Genomic DNA, 15,054 nt, shown 5'->3' on the forward strand with positions numbered 1-15,054 from the left:
CCACACATTTCTACTTTGTCAGACGAAACCCAGAAATATTGAAATGTGGTTTGAGTATCAGAACAGCCAGGAAGTTGAGAGAACAAGTTAAAACTGTTTTCTTAACTCACGGCTTCTTTCCAGGAAACAGCACTCTCAATAGATAGATAAATAGCCCGAGCCATTTAGATAATTTCACCTGTCCTTTCCCACTTGTCAAAGCATTTGGCTACAAGCATGATGGGCTCTATTTAAGTGAACAGATACCTCCCTCAGCTACAAACAGTGGCTGGTCTCTGGGGTTTTGTTCACAGAATTAGGTCACAGGCAATTCAGAAGATGATTCCCCACCAAGCAAACTGTGAGTTTCTCCTTAAAGACCTGAAAACCCAAAGAGTCTGCTTTTTTGAATGAGACTCTTCATTTAAGGTCACAGGATGTGCCCTTCCTCAGGACAGTTTGTTCTTAATGATAACAGTGTGACCACAGCCAAGGTCACCCAAGTGGGGTCAACTTCAGTATGTGGGCTGTTGAGATCTATTGCAGAGAATTTTTCAAGGTCTCTGCCTCTGAATACATCCTCACAGTGTGAGACATTTTGCACCCCAGACATTTCTAGGGCTGAGATTCTAGCATCTTCTAGGGCAGACTGGGCCATGGAGCCTTGGATCACAGAGGAAAGGACATAGAGACAGGTCCTGGGGTTTGTATTCACCTGGATTCATCATCATGATGTATCTAGGCTTACTAGCCTCCACCCCTCATTTGCTTGTTGTGTGATTCAGACTCTGGATTGTAGGGGAGAGACCAACTCTTATGGAAATGAGGGTTTAATATAAAGATACACAGGATCATGTATAGGAATTGGAAAGTGTTAGCCTTACACAGTTTTAGAAACTAGCCTTTCTCTGCCCCTCCCTCCTTCCTTCTCTATTTCTCCCCATGCAGCTTTGTCATCTATCCTTTAAATGATCAGCTTTTACCCTGGGTATCACACCTTTCCTCTGCCTCATAGCTCCTGCTTCCTTGGTATTGGCTTCCCCATCTCACTCAGAATTTGTTTCCCCAGGATCTTGTCCAGCTCGTCTCTGTCATGTGATATCCTTTCTACTTTGCCTCCATCAATGATACTTCCTTCCCTCCTTTCAACTGAAACAGAGGTCTTGGTTGACTCAGCTCATCTTTTGGGGGAGAGGCAATGTCTTGGGTCTTTGGCAAGCTTTGCCTTGGCTTCCTTGGGACAGTGCCCACCTCTGTTCTGATCAGCTATGCCTCAGACAAGTCATATGATATAAAATACAGCTGTCTTTTATTGAGAGCTATAGGCAGAAAAGCACCTCTAAGAAGAGGGGTGGGAGAATGTAGGTGGTCATAGTGCTGTAACTAGGTACTCATGGTGAAGCAGGTGACCAAGGTAGAGAGACTGGCCTTAAGCCAGAGCCATTCAAGTTTCCTTTATTATCCCTGTGTTAGAATGTAAAGGCCTTTGCTGCTGCTGCTGCTGCTAAGTGGCTTCAATGTCCAACTCTGTGCGACCCCATAGATGGCAGCCCACCAGGCTCCTCCGTCCCTGGGATTCTCCAGGCAAGAACACTGGAGTGGGTTGCCATTTCCTTCTCCAATGTATGAAAGTGAAAAGTGAAAGGGAAGTCGCTCAGTTGTGTTCGACTCTTCGCGACCCCATGGACTGCAGCCTACCAGGCTTCTCCGTCCATGGGATTTTCCAGGCAAGAGCACTGGAGTGGGGTGCCATTGCCTTCTCCAGTAAAGACCTTTAAGCTCTCCTAAACTTGGCTTTTCATCAGGCACCATTTGCAGGTTTTTAGAGTTCTGGTTAAAAACATACCTGAGGGGCTTCCCTGGTTGTCCAGTGGTCAAGAATTCAACTGCCAATGAAGGAGACATGAGTTCGGTCCCTGGTCTGGGAACTGAGATCTCACACGCTGTGGGGCAACCAAGCTTGTTGCCCCTCAGCTCAAATACTGAGCCCATACTCTAGAGCCTGCAAGCCACAACTACGGAAGCCCCTGCTCTGCAACAAGAGAAGTCACTGCAATGAGAAGCCCACATACTGCAACAAGGAGTAGCAGTAGAGAAAGTACAAAAGCAAAGACCCAGTGCAGCCAAGAATTATAAAAATACATATATATATTTTTTAATTAAAAAAAAAGTATATTCGGGACTGAACACAGGAAAACAGGATTCTGAGATGGTTAACCCCAGGCCTTAGGAGTGCTGAGTCTATCCATCATTCACAACTGGGCACCTGAGTACCCTGGCCCAGAAAATTCACAAGAAACCTGATTTTCATACACACGGGATCAGGTTCCCTTTGTGTCATATAATAAACCCATGGATTAATTTGGAAACTCCTTGCAACATAAGCATATACCAATGATGTCCCAAAGAAAAACAATTTTGTAACTGTCAGGCACATGATGGAATGGCTAAAAGGACATGAAATCAGCTATGCAAATTGTGAGACGTAAGTCACACTTCTATTTGTACCATGACAGTGTGAAAATTGGAATTATTTTTTGTCAATATAGAAAAAATGTCAGAGCCTATATGCACTGTTTTATGAAGAAAACTACTCCACTATGTCCAAATTATCTGTGACATGCCCCACAACACATTTGATTTTTTTTTTTTTTTCATTTAACCTATGGCTCAAGAACCATCAGAATTGTGTTTCCTTTGATATTTTAAGAATCTAATACAATGAAAGGATGCATGTTACTATTTAATAAATACCCCAGTGGTTGATAATAAAGAAATGTCATACCATTCTATTGATAATTGATTGGTTTAATCTCACCAATACAATTTCAAAGATGTAGGAAGTCATTTTAAAAAAGGTAAAAAAAAGTTTAAATATGTCACTATCAACAGGTACATTGGTTAAAAGAGCCAGACCATTGGGTTAAAATGTTTGATAGGTAAGAGTGGCATTAAATTGCCTTTTATAAGAGGGTATAGTTTTGCATTAAGAATGTAGGCTCAGTAGACTAAAATCTGCCAATTACATAACTTTTCTAAGTCCTGCTTTCCCTATATATGAATTGCTCTGGAATTCTTCCAAGGACTTGATAAAATTTTATTTTAAAAATTCACAGGAGTTTTGAGTTATACTCTGTAATATATTGGTTCTAGTTTTAAAACAAAATAATAGTTATTATCTGCCTTTGCATAATCCTAACACATTAATCCAAATGTCAATGTATCAGTTAAAAATGCTTTAAATTACAAATAATAGAATAGTCAAATATAGTGGACTAAGCCGTAAGTAATCTATATGATTACTTAGTATACTTAATAATGGTTAGTGATTTACTTCTATCATCAACAACCTGATTTTTCCAACATAGGTTAATTCAGCCTCTTAAATGCGTTGGTTTTTCACGATTGTCCTGTTGCTGTTGTTGTTTTTCTGATCAGAAAATGACTACCAAGCTTTGGCATCACTTTTTGAACCATCATCCTAAGAAGAATGAAAGGGAGGAAAAGAACTCCTCCAAAACATGTATCTTAAAGGGTCTTTGGCTAGAATTCATCATGACCCTCTTTAGCCACAAGGAAGGCTGGAGAGTGAGTCTGGCAAAGGGGGATGGAGTTTCCATGACTGACTCAGGCTAATTCTAACTCTTCCTCTGGAGTATGGCTAACTGGGAATAAGGAGGTGGGGATGCCCACTGACCAGGCAACTAACAGCACCAGCCACATTCAGTTTAAAATGCACAGAGGTAGGACACTTGGCTTTTTTTGCTCCTCTGAGTCCTCCTACTTCAGGTATCACAGAAAAAAACTGCATAGCTTTGTTGTATAAATCTGTACATCTCAATCTACCTCTCTCTCTGAATCAAAGAGAGATAATGTCCTACTTTTCCTTAAAAATATTTTTTCCTTCCCAACAGGATTTTCTAGCACTGAATTGTGTCTTAGGAGTTACTTAAGGTCAAATACAAGTCTAGAAGATCCCTGGCTTTAGGGATTGATTCATCCTTCATCCTGAGGGAGGTCTACTGCTAAGCATGGAGGGAATCTGTAGGCTTTGTTTGGGAAAAGAAAGGTTCTTGAGAACAGGTGCAGTTGAGGGGCCAAGAGGGGTAGCTTTCCATGTTTTCAGCCCTAGGGGGTTGGTGGGGAAAGGAACTGGAGGTGTGAGCTGCCTTTGAAGGGCTCTGGGACAAAGATGACCCCTCCCAGGGCTGCCCGGCAGCTGCACCCAAGGATGCACTTGGCGCAGGCAAAGGAACTGCAGCACCTGCTGGCTGTGTGCAGCCCTGGGCCTTCCCACTGGTCCGGATCAATCCCGGAATGAACAGCTTCCTTTCTATGGCTGGGGACAGCCCATCTCTGTCACTGTGGAGAATCGTGAAATCCTTGAGAGCTGTCCCCATAGCCTGCACGACAGAATTCAGTGTGCTATTCTGTTGGTAACTGATGGGGAAAATAATCTGCTTTCCCTTTGGTCACTTGCCAATCTTACCCACCATACGTGTATGGTCAGGAGATACTGGTAGCCTGACCTACTCAGGTGCCAAAACAACTCACATGTACTAATGTAAATAAACAAGGAAAGAATGCAAATGAAACCAGTAGCCTCCAAAATAGGAGACCAAGGAAAACCAGAAAGGTGGCATATACTAAGAATGACTTAATGATAGAAATAAGCTATAATATGATAGAAACAAAATAGTAAATTAAAGTGAAAACTCCTAAAGTGATACAAAATGATGTTGCTAAAACAACCCAAGCCCCTAAAAGTTTCTGAGAAAAAAAGAAAAACCTCTAAATATTAAAATAGAACAAGGAAATTGAACAATAGACTGAACCATGATGGATATTAAACTAGTGATTTAGAAAAATAGACAAATGGTCTCCCAACATAGCAAAAATGCAAAGAAATGGCAATGAGTGAAAGGATCAGTGATATGGAGGACAAACGCAGGAAACCTAACATGAAATAACAGAAGCCCAGGAGGAAAGGAAGGAACAGGTGGAAGACAATAATCAAAAACATTACAGAAGAAAATTTTCCTGACCGAAAAAAAATGACTTGCATTTTCATATCAGAAAAGGCTTACTAAAAGTCAGGAAGATTTAAAATAAACAGACCAAAACCTCTAGACATATCTGGGTAAAGTTTCTGAAATCAGAGGATAAAGAGAAAACCATTCACTTACACAGAGAACAGAATGAGACTGTCATTGATTTTCCTGTCTGGTAAGTAAAGGATGATAATTTCAAAACTATCCACCTGACCAAGGTATTGGGAAGCAAAAAAAAAGACATTTCCACACATACAAAGACTTTTGTATGTTTTCTAAAAGAACTACTTAATAAAATGTGCATGTCAAATAAAAATAAAATCAGAATACAGATCTCAAGATAAAAGCTAATGGAATATAAGAATTAGGGGTGACCAAACGCCTAATCAGGAAGCAACAGTTAGAACTGGACATGGAACAACAGACTGGTTCCAAATAGGAAAAGGAGTACGCCAAGGCTGTATATTGTCACCCTGCTTATTTAACTTCTTTGCAGAGTACATCATGAGAAACTCTGGACTGGAAGAAGCACAAGCTGGAATCAAGATTGCTGGGAGAAATATCAATAACCTCAGATATGCAGATGACACCACCCTTATGGCAGAAAGTGAAGAGGAACTAAAAAGCCTCTTGATGAAAGTGAAAGAGGAGAGTGAAAAAGTTGGCTTAAAGCTCAACATTCAGAAAACGAAGATCATGGCATCTGGTCCCATTACTTCATGGGAAATAGATGGGGAAACAGTGGAAATAGTGTCAGACTTATTTTGGGGGGCTCCAAAATCACTGCAGATGGGTGACTGCAGCCATGAAATTAAAAGACGCTTACTCCTTGGAAGGAAAGTTGTGACCAACCTAGATAGCATATTCAAAAGCAGAGACATTACTTTGCCAACAAAGGTCTGTCTAGTCAAGGCTATGGTTTTTCCAGTGGTCATGTATGGATGTGAAAGTTGGAATGTGAAGAAAGCTGAGGGCTGAAGAATTGATGCTTTTGAACTGTGGTGTTGGAGAAGACTCTTGAGAGTCCCTTGGATTGCAAGAAGATCCAACCAGTCCATTCTAAAGGAGATCAGCCCTGGGTGTCCATTGGAAGGACTGATGTTAAAGCTGAAACTCCAATACTTCGGCCACCTCATGCGAAGAGTTGACTCATTGGGAAAGACCCTGATGCTGGGAGGGATTGGGGGCAGGAGGAGAAGGGGACGACAGAGGATGAGATGGCTGGATGGCATCACTGACTCGATGGACATGAGTTTGGGTGAACTCCAGGAGTTGGTGATGGACAGGGAGGCCTGGCGTGCTGCAATTGGGGTCACAAAGAGTCGGACACGACTGAGTGACTGAACTGAACTGAACTGAAATGTCTAATGCAGTAATTTCCAACTAAATCTAATTAGGTAATAATAATACTGTCTAAAAGTTTTTGTCTGCTTACTGTGTCTCAGGTGTTTTTCTAAGTATGTTATATATATAACTTACTATTACTTTCTTCACATTGTAGGGAAAAAATCAAATTTTACTATTACTTTTATTTGAGGAGTGGGTAACTTACCCAAGGTCATATAGCCAGGATTTGAACTCAGATGGATTGACTCTGGAGCCTGCACACTTTTCCTCTACACCATAAGACCTCTATAAATACCCTCATAATAATGCAGTCATAAATTATAATGTAAGTATTAATAAAAAATATTTGAAAAGAATGAGGTAACTGGAATAAAAATTTAATAATTGGCTGGAAATAAAATGCCGTGTTAATTAAACAATACCCAGAAGTAGAGTGGGCTTCCCATGTGGCTCTAGTGGTAAAGAACACACCTGCCAATGCAGGGGACTTAAGAGATGGGAATTCCATCCCCGAGCCAGGAAGATCCCCTAGAGGAGGGCATGGCAATCCACTCCAGCATTCTTGCCTTGAGAATCCCATGGACAGAGGACCCTGGCAGGCCACAGTCCATAGGGTCACAAAGAGTCAGATACAAATAAAGCAACTGAGCATGCAAGCATAAAAGTAGGGTAAGGAGTAGGCATAGGGCTAAAGAGTAGGGAAGCAAAAACATGCTAAAAAATCTTGTGCTTCTGGGGCAGGGGTACAATTATTATTTAATTCTTTCATTACTGAATTTAGAGAGGTCTGTTTAAATATTACTGCTGGATACATTAAGTTATTTAGGAAGAAAATAAGAAACGTAATTGGCCTTCATATTAAAGGACAGAAAAAGGATGCAAAAAATATGAAACCAGAAAAAAAAAAGAAGAAACAATAAGCAAGAATAAAAAAAAAAAGAAAATCTAAAATAACATGGATGGGATCTGAGCAAAAATGTCAGATATCACAATTAATGCAAATGGTTTTCTTGTAAGTGTTAGTTGCCCAGTTGTGTTTGACTCTTTGCAACCCCATGGACTGTGGCCCACCAGGCTCCTCTGTCCATGGGGATTCTCCAGGCGAGAATACTGGAGTGTGTAGCCATTCCATGCTCCAGCCCCCTTCTTCCTGATCCAGAGATCCAGCCCAGGTCTCCTGCATGATTCTTTACCATCTAAGCCACCAGGGAAGCCCAGTTAGCAAAGACTTGCAGATTAGGTTAAAAAAACAAACCAACCAGCAACAATCCAAAAATCTAGTTGGTTTGTAAGGTATGTCCCTTAAATAAAATGAAAAACAAAGTTTGAAAATAAAGACTAGCTGCAACTATTCATTAAATAGAAATACAGACCAAATGAAACAATGGTGATATTAATGTCAGATAAAGTAAAACTTAAGACCAAAATCATGAAATTAGGTAAAGAGGAATAGTTTGAATTGTTGAAGACAGTAAAATGTATCATATAAAAACTTTTAACCATATAAGAATAATTTGGTAAAATCATGATCATAGTGAGAGTCTTTGGTTTTCTCAGATTTCAATGTCTAAGTTTTAGGGTAACAAAAGGATATAAAGGTTTAAAAAAACAATCTATAGAGTCTATCCAGTATATGAGTGCCTTGAGTCTATCTAGTATATATAAGTGTTTTTGTGCATATGTGTGCAAATGTACATATATTTGCACAAGTATAATATATGTTATAAGGAATTATTTTTTCCTCTTACGTCTAATACATATTCACAAACAAACTGATAGTGTTCTTGGCCAGAAATAAAACTGTAAACTTCCAAAATGTTGGTCGTATTCGCTTATCATTATGAAGGAAAACCAGAAACCAGCATTAACAACAATGAAACTCATTCACTGGTAATTAAAATAACTCTAAAAAATTCTTGAATCAAAGAAGAAATCAAATTGAAAGATAAATTACCCAGAAATTGGCAGAAAAATGACATTTGATATAAAAAATTAATGGAACAGTGACTAAAGCTGTATTCAAAAGAAAACATGTAGCTTTACTGATTAAGAAGATAAGTAAACTAAACATGCAAGTCAATGGAATAGAAAAAAAACAGCAAGAAATAAAGTAACAGGAAGTTAGAAGAGGAATTGTAGGGAAAAAAAGCTGGAATTGATTAATTTTAGAAATTTAAATAACAAAGTATATATGACTAGTAAAATCAAAGTGGATTCCTCAAAAAGACAAATAAAATGTACCAACCCTTAGCAAGCCTAAGACAGGAAACTAAAGCACACAACATGAGGAATGAGAAAGAAAAGTCACAGTTACAGACACCAAAAGGACTAAATTCATTTCAAGAGACAAATGCAATCATATCTCTGAGCTGCTGAGGTTGCCTTGGAAAATTTCAACTTAATAACTGCCTTGGATAAAGACTTCTTTGTCTCCAGCTCCTCCAAATCGCCCTATAAATGGATTTGTATTTCTACCAGAACGAACCATTTAAAAACTGCACTAAAACAAACCATAACTAGAGTTTAAATAGAGTGTTGTGGGGATTTTATTGCATACACTCGTACAACTCTGTTTTAAGTGACATCTGCCTTCTCTAGAGTCCCAAGTGTAATCAAATGCCCTAGGCCTCGCTTTGGAAGGAAAACCAAACCATCATTTTTGTGCTCGTCACAATGGCCCAAGTCTCCCACCCAGCTAACTGGCAGACAGAGCCCCCTCGGAGCGCTTCTCAGTTCTTCCTTGGCGTCCCTGAAGGCGTGCCTGTGTGTGCCAGCTGATGCCAGCAGCTGCCGCCTGGCGTTGGCCCTGCTCTGTCTCTCCGTTAGTTAACCTGCCTCTTTGAGAACACCATGCTTTCTGCTGTTCCTGCCATGTGGCTTTTCAACCATCCTTTTTCCCTCTGCGAAACCACTTGATCCTTCTCTCTCAATTTGTGTACTTGGGTAGACTTTGTTTCTCTTGGTCCCAAATGTGGGTATGACTCAGGCCTGACCAATGAGAGCATTCATTCCCCTAGACCTGGTGATGGGTTCAAGGATGGTCAGGTGGCCCACCCAGAGGCAATGAGACGCAGTGGCATTTCTGCTGGGTATCCTGGGAGAGAGGCTAATGTTTTTCCCTTGGACTCGTTGCCAGCAGCCATCTTGCCACTCCATAGAGCCTCATCATGAGACCATCTGGGAAAGAACAGAGTGAAGAGGAGGAGGATGGTGACTTCATTTGGGCCCCTGGGACTACCTTATAACTGAAACCAGCCTATTCTTGAAATTTTCAGTCACATGAACCAACATGTTCTCTTTTCTATTCATTAAAAGCCAGTTGAGTTGAGTCGGGTCATCACTGGAACCCAGAATCCTAACTGAATAATTTGTTTGGCAGAGTAACACGAAGTATTATCTATGATCCAAAGCAACTAATGCTTGTGTCTAGCAATATGCCAAGTTACTTTCAAGCTGTTCTGATGGCTTCTGCCTTTTTACCTATTTTTCCAGAGAAACTTAACAACCAGCCCAAGAAAGTAGCTGCAATTCTAACCCCTCTCTTCATATTGCCCCCTGGTTTGCACTTCGAATCAAAATGCCTCCCTTTTTTCCCATTTACACTGGCTCCTATCAGAGAATGCATACAGATGTGATGAGCAGGGGAAGAACAGGGTCTGGGGGGGCGGGGGTGATGGTGGTAGTGGTTGTTTATACAGGCAGCAGCTAGGCTCTCTCAAAGCTGGTCAAGGTGTCCTAATACACCAGATTCTCAACCTGCATGGCAAAACAATCTCCCTTAAACACAAAAAGTAAGGGCATAGAAAATGACCTTAAAAAGAAGAATGGAATAGAGACAAGAAGATATCTCCAAACTACCATCAAATATTTTTGGTTTAAATTGCATATATACATCTTTAAGGTCTTTTATAATTCTTCCTAACATTTAAACATTTTCAACTCACTGACTCAGATTTTTAAAGATTAATAAACCTTCTCAAATCTCTTCCTGTCAACCATTTTAATAGATCTGTCCTGCAGTGGTCTTGTCCCCACCTCCTCAAAATAAAACAAACCAGACAATAAATCAAGACCACTGAAATGAAATCCAGCCTCACATCACAGAGCACCAGTTTTATGGGTGAAACGTGTGCTTGCTAATTTCAAGAACAAATTATTGTGTTTTATTTAGTGCAGTTCCACTTATACACTTTTAGCTACAGGAAATAAAAAACAAAGCCCACAGGCCAATTTTAATTTGGTCAGTTTTTTTTTCTTTCACAAGAATCCCATGGTAGAAGAAAACTCACTGACATCAAATTGGAAAACCCCTTTCTGCTCCCTTGCCTGAGAGTAAACGTAGCCACTCGAACACGAAGTTGTCTCACTTACTGTATCAATGATGCGTAATAGACTTGCATTATTAACAGAGGAACGTTTCTGCCTGGCAGAGCTGGAGTCAATATTTAATAGATTTAGGTCCTGTTTAGCCACTGGATTTTGGGGCAACCTGACAAAATGCAACTCAGTATGAAAGCTAATAGATTCAAAGATGACAAAATGAGCATTTCCATAAATATGCATTCCTCATAAATAATTGAGGCAATGAATGGAAGGCAATCCAATATCCTTTAATCATTTCCTAATTAATATTCTGTAGATAGGGCAATCCTGAGTAAATATTAGGCTTCCTTTAAAGAGTTCTGCTAAAAAAACACACAAAATATCCAACCAAATGCTTTGGGTTTTTCTCGTTGTTGTTGTTAAGGAGGTTATCAGCAAGATTTTTCTACATAAAGCAACTTGTTTCATTTTGCTGAGAAGAATTTCCTTCCTATATTCTAATCACTGTTTAAAAAATAGAAGGAACACTTGTCCCAATGGCCAAGAGAGGTGATTCTCCAATTTGTGTGGAGAAGGGAGTGGCAACCCACTCCAGTATTTGTGCCTGGAGAATTCCATGGACAGAGGAGCCTGGCGGGCTGTAGTCCATGGGGTCACAAACAGTGGGACACGACTGAGTGACTAACACTTTCACACTTTCCAATTTATAGTCTTGAATGAGGCTCTGGAAGGATCCTCAGGAATCGCCTGGCCGAGAGCTACACCCTGCAGGGCCTCAGAGCTAAGAGGTCTAGATTTACCAAAAAGGAACAGGTTCCAGGTCCCATTCTGCCCAAGCCAGCTATCCCTGGACATCTTTTAAATTCTGAGAGTCAGTTTTCTTATTTGAAAAATGGGAATTATCATTCTTACTGGGCTTCCTTTCTGGAACCATATAAAGGAATCAGTGAAACAGCTTCGCAAACGCTCTGAGGACTCTAAACCAAAGTCATGCTGCCTGGGCCCCAAGTTCTGCTGAGCAAACTGTGATGAGACATTTTAAACACCCTAGGCCTCAGTCTCATCAACTGTGAAAAGGGTATAATACTCATACCTGCATGGCAGGGTTCTTGAGAGATCTGACTCACACTAAACACATAGGTGTTTAGACATGGACACATAAGAACAGTGTAAATGTTAGCGCTTCTTCTAATGATTAGTATTGTTGTTGCTGTCCAACAGGAGGAAACTCAATTCCAGGGAACCTGATCAAGGTCACAATTCTATAGAGAAAGTATAATGAGCTTTTGCATTTAAGCCCCTTTCTGAATGTGATGGGGTGCTTCCTCCAGACATATTCTGGCAGGGGGTTACCTAGGGTGGTATTGACAGTACCTCAAGGGAGAAAGGACATCTGACTGGAAACTGTAATCAGTTGAACTAAAACCAGCCAAAGATCCCCCAGGATGGGTCGCCACCTTCACAGCAAGGACTGGACATCAATAATCAACAGCTAAGAGTAGGCAGGAAAAATCCTCCAAGAGGCGTGGTGGGAAAGAGTGCAGCAAGGTCACCGAACATTCTCAGTATGAGGGAAAACAAGAGAAGCCAAACTGCCCTCTGGCTGACCTTGGGCTGGGAAGAAGGCCATAAAAAATGTCATTCTGATGGATGAAGAGGTGATAAGGTGTGGAGTGATGGACCCACTTCATTTCAGGGTTTGGTGTGTGTTCTTAGGCGCTTCCCTCCTAAGGGCTGAGCTTGTAAATCTCAGGCAGGGTTGGTCACTATAAATATGGGGTTGGTCTGGAGCATGACAGCTGCTTTGTCTTCTAATGTGAGTACTCCATGTGCAGGGACCCTCTGCAGGGGCTGTAGAACTTTCTGAAGAGAGCATGGGAGTGTCCTGCCCTACTTCCCAGCCCACCCACTTGGCCACGGTCTTTGACCTCTCCCCTTTCCAGGCTCCATATACCACTTTCTTCAGCCCCCGTCAATCATAACAACTGGGGGCTTACTGCTTTTGCTTCCTGGGGGAAAGCAATCAGACATCACCCAGCGATGCTGAGGAGGTGCAAAAAGAAACATCAGTGTACCTTTGCCTATGGGCTGAAAGCTTCCACAGTGGTCAACAGGAACCATTCCCTGCAGCCAGGACAAAGCACCGGGATACTGGGGAGGCAGGTGGTGTGAGGACTAAGATGCTGGGGTGGGAGCTTGTCACTCTCTCCTCTTTCTCTCATCCCCCTGTCCTCTTCTTCCCCTCTCCCAATCCTCTGACTTTTCCCTTTCTTTCATATATCATTTTCTCCAAAATGTGAAACTCCAGAAAGGACTTTCACAGAGGTCAAGTTATTTTACTTTCTTCCCTATTGTCATTCAAAGTATATTGCATAATTACATACATCATTACAAAAGCAAACATTACAATTTTAAAAACTAGTTTGATATACAGCCCATGTTTTTAGGCTGCTTTATAAGCTGAAACTCCTTGTCATTGATGAAGAGGGGGACTGACTATATCATTTCTCAGGTTCCTTCTAGCACTGATTTCCCAGGAAATTTTCAGAATCCACTCATGCCTCTTCCTTAAAATGGGTCTCTCTGGAGGTACAGTCACGTTCTCAAAGGAAATGTATACCAAACCATGTGAAATCAGGGAAAGGAAGAGCTAGGAAGAGCTAGCAAGTCCTTTGTGGACAAAGCATTTTCCTGTTTACCAGGTCTTGGTTCTTAGGAAGGTGCGCCAGAAAATCACTGCACAAGTCCTGAACACAGGGCTTCCCTTGTGGCTCAGCTGGTAAAGAATCCACCTGCAATGTGGGAAACCTGGGTTTGATCCCTGGGTTGGGAAGATCCCCTGGAGAAGCGAATGGCTACCCACTCCAGTATTCTGGTCTGGAGAATTCCATGGACTGTATAGTCCATGGTGTCACAAAGAGTCGGACATGACTGAGCAACTTTCACTTTCACCTTCCTGAACAGAAGCCACGTGGCACGGCAGCAAGACACCACCTCCCTGGCCCATAAACCTCTCTCCCTCGCTCTCTCTCTCTCTCTCTCTCTGATCCCAAGACCTTTTCAACCAGGTGCTTCCATGACAAGGGTGCACACACAGATCACTTGGACCTTATTTGGAGCCAAGGCAATAGCTCAGAGACCCCACAACCAGAATCAATCAAGTTTATCTACTGAGTCACCTGCCTCTGAATTAACATCCTATGCGAAATAGGATAATTCTTGGTTGGTGTCTCATGCGTTAGATGTAGGTCAAACCTACATCAGCCTTCCCTTGACCTCCAACGAAGTAGGTAGAAATGCCAATCTTCTTCTTATGTTGCTGACAAAGACACCTATGACTTTGTCCCTGCTGGAAAGAAAACACATGCAGCAGGTACTATTATCACTATTAATAACACACTACGTGGATCCAAAAGTGCCCGCATACAGAAGCAACAATCAAAACCCCAAACCAGTGAGAATTAACTTTGAACTTTGCAGTACACAGTATATCACACTCACACAACCAATTAAAAAGGCATGTCATCTTGTTTGGAAAGTATCTATTGATTTCCCGGTTCATCAGATCAGGTTGATGTTCTTTCAATGGCCTCGATGACATCATCAATATTTTTCTATTTAGAATAATGACTTATTTTATATGCCAACAGCTATAAAAAACAACCCACCTATATATATTTCTACTGACACCAGCTTAAGAGCCATCTGGCTTTCTCTCCTTAACATATGATATTGGTAATCTGGGGCTAAAGAAATGTTTTGGTCTTGTCATGAGACTCATTTAGAGACCACAGTAAATTTGTTTAGTTTAAAAACCAACCACTAAATCATATTTTCTCTATTAGAGTCCGATGCTCTCCGCTGCATTTGGTGTCCAAATTACATTCATTTTAGAGTGAATTACATTCATTTCAGAAGCAGCCCCCAACTCCCTTCTCCCCACTGTCCAAGAAGGCAATATACTCACCAGCTGTGTGATCCTTGGCAAGTGACTTAATCTCTCGGAAACTCATTCTTCCCATTTATTAAATGGGGGAAAAAAAAGTGCTAGGTTTCTCAGGCACATTACCTCTTCTAAACCTCACAGTTGCCCTACGAGGTTGACACTGTTATCAGCCCAATTTTAAAGGTAGGAGACTGAGGCACAGAGAGGCTAAGTTGTTTCAGGTGCCTGAAAACAACACAGCCGGCACATGTTGAAGCCAGAATTGTTGTTACTGTTTACTCGTTAAGTCATGTCCGACTATCTTGCAACCCCATGGACTGTGGCCCGCCAGGCTTCTCTGTCTATGGGTTTTCTCACGCAAGAACACTGAAGTGCGTTGCCATTTCCTTCTCCAGGGGATCTTCCCAA

The 15,054-nt window shown here is 41.3% G+C and overlaps 1 long non-coding RNA gene across 1 annotated transcript in view; it reads right to left on the reverse strand.

Annotated features, from left to right (window-relative positions):
* LOC129649985 (uncharacterized) overlaps positions 1-14,824 on the reverse strand; it is a 100,324-nt gene extending 85,500 nt beyond the window's left edge. The window contains exon 1 of the long non-coding RNA XR_008713504.1: positions 14,668-14,824. This is a non-coding gene — a long non-coding RNA (uncharacterized LOC129649985). The remainder of the gene's footprint in view (positions 1-14,667) is intronic.
* Positions 14,825-15,054: the final 230 nt, after the last annotated feature.

The sequence above is a fragment of the Bubalus kerabau genome, chromosome 4, assembly GCF_029407905.1.
Source record: "Bubalus kerabau isolate K-KA32 ecotype Philippines breed swamp buffalo chromosome 4, PCC_UOA_SB_1v2, whole genome shotgun sequence".
Taxonomy (NCBI): domain Eukaryota; kingdom Metazoa; phylum Chordata; class Mammalia; order Artiodactyla; family Bovidae; genus Bubalus; species Bubalus kerabau.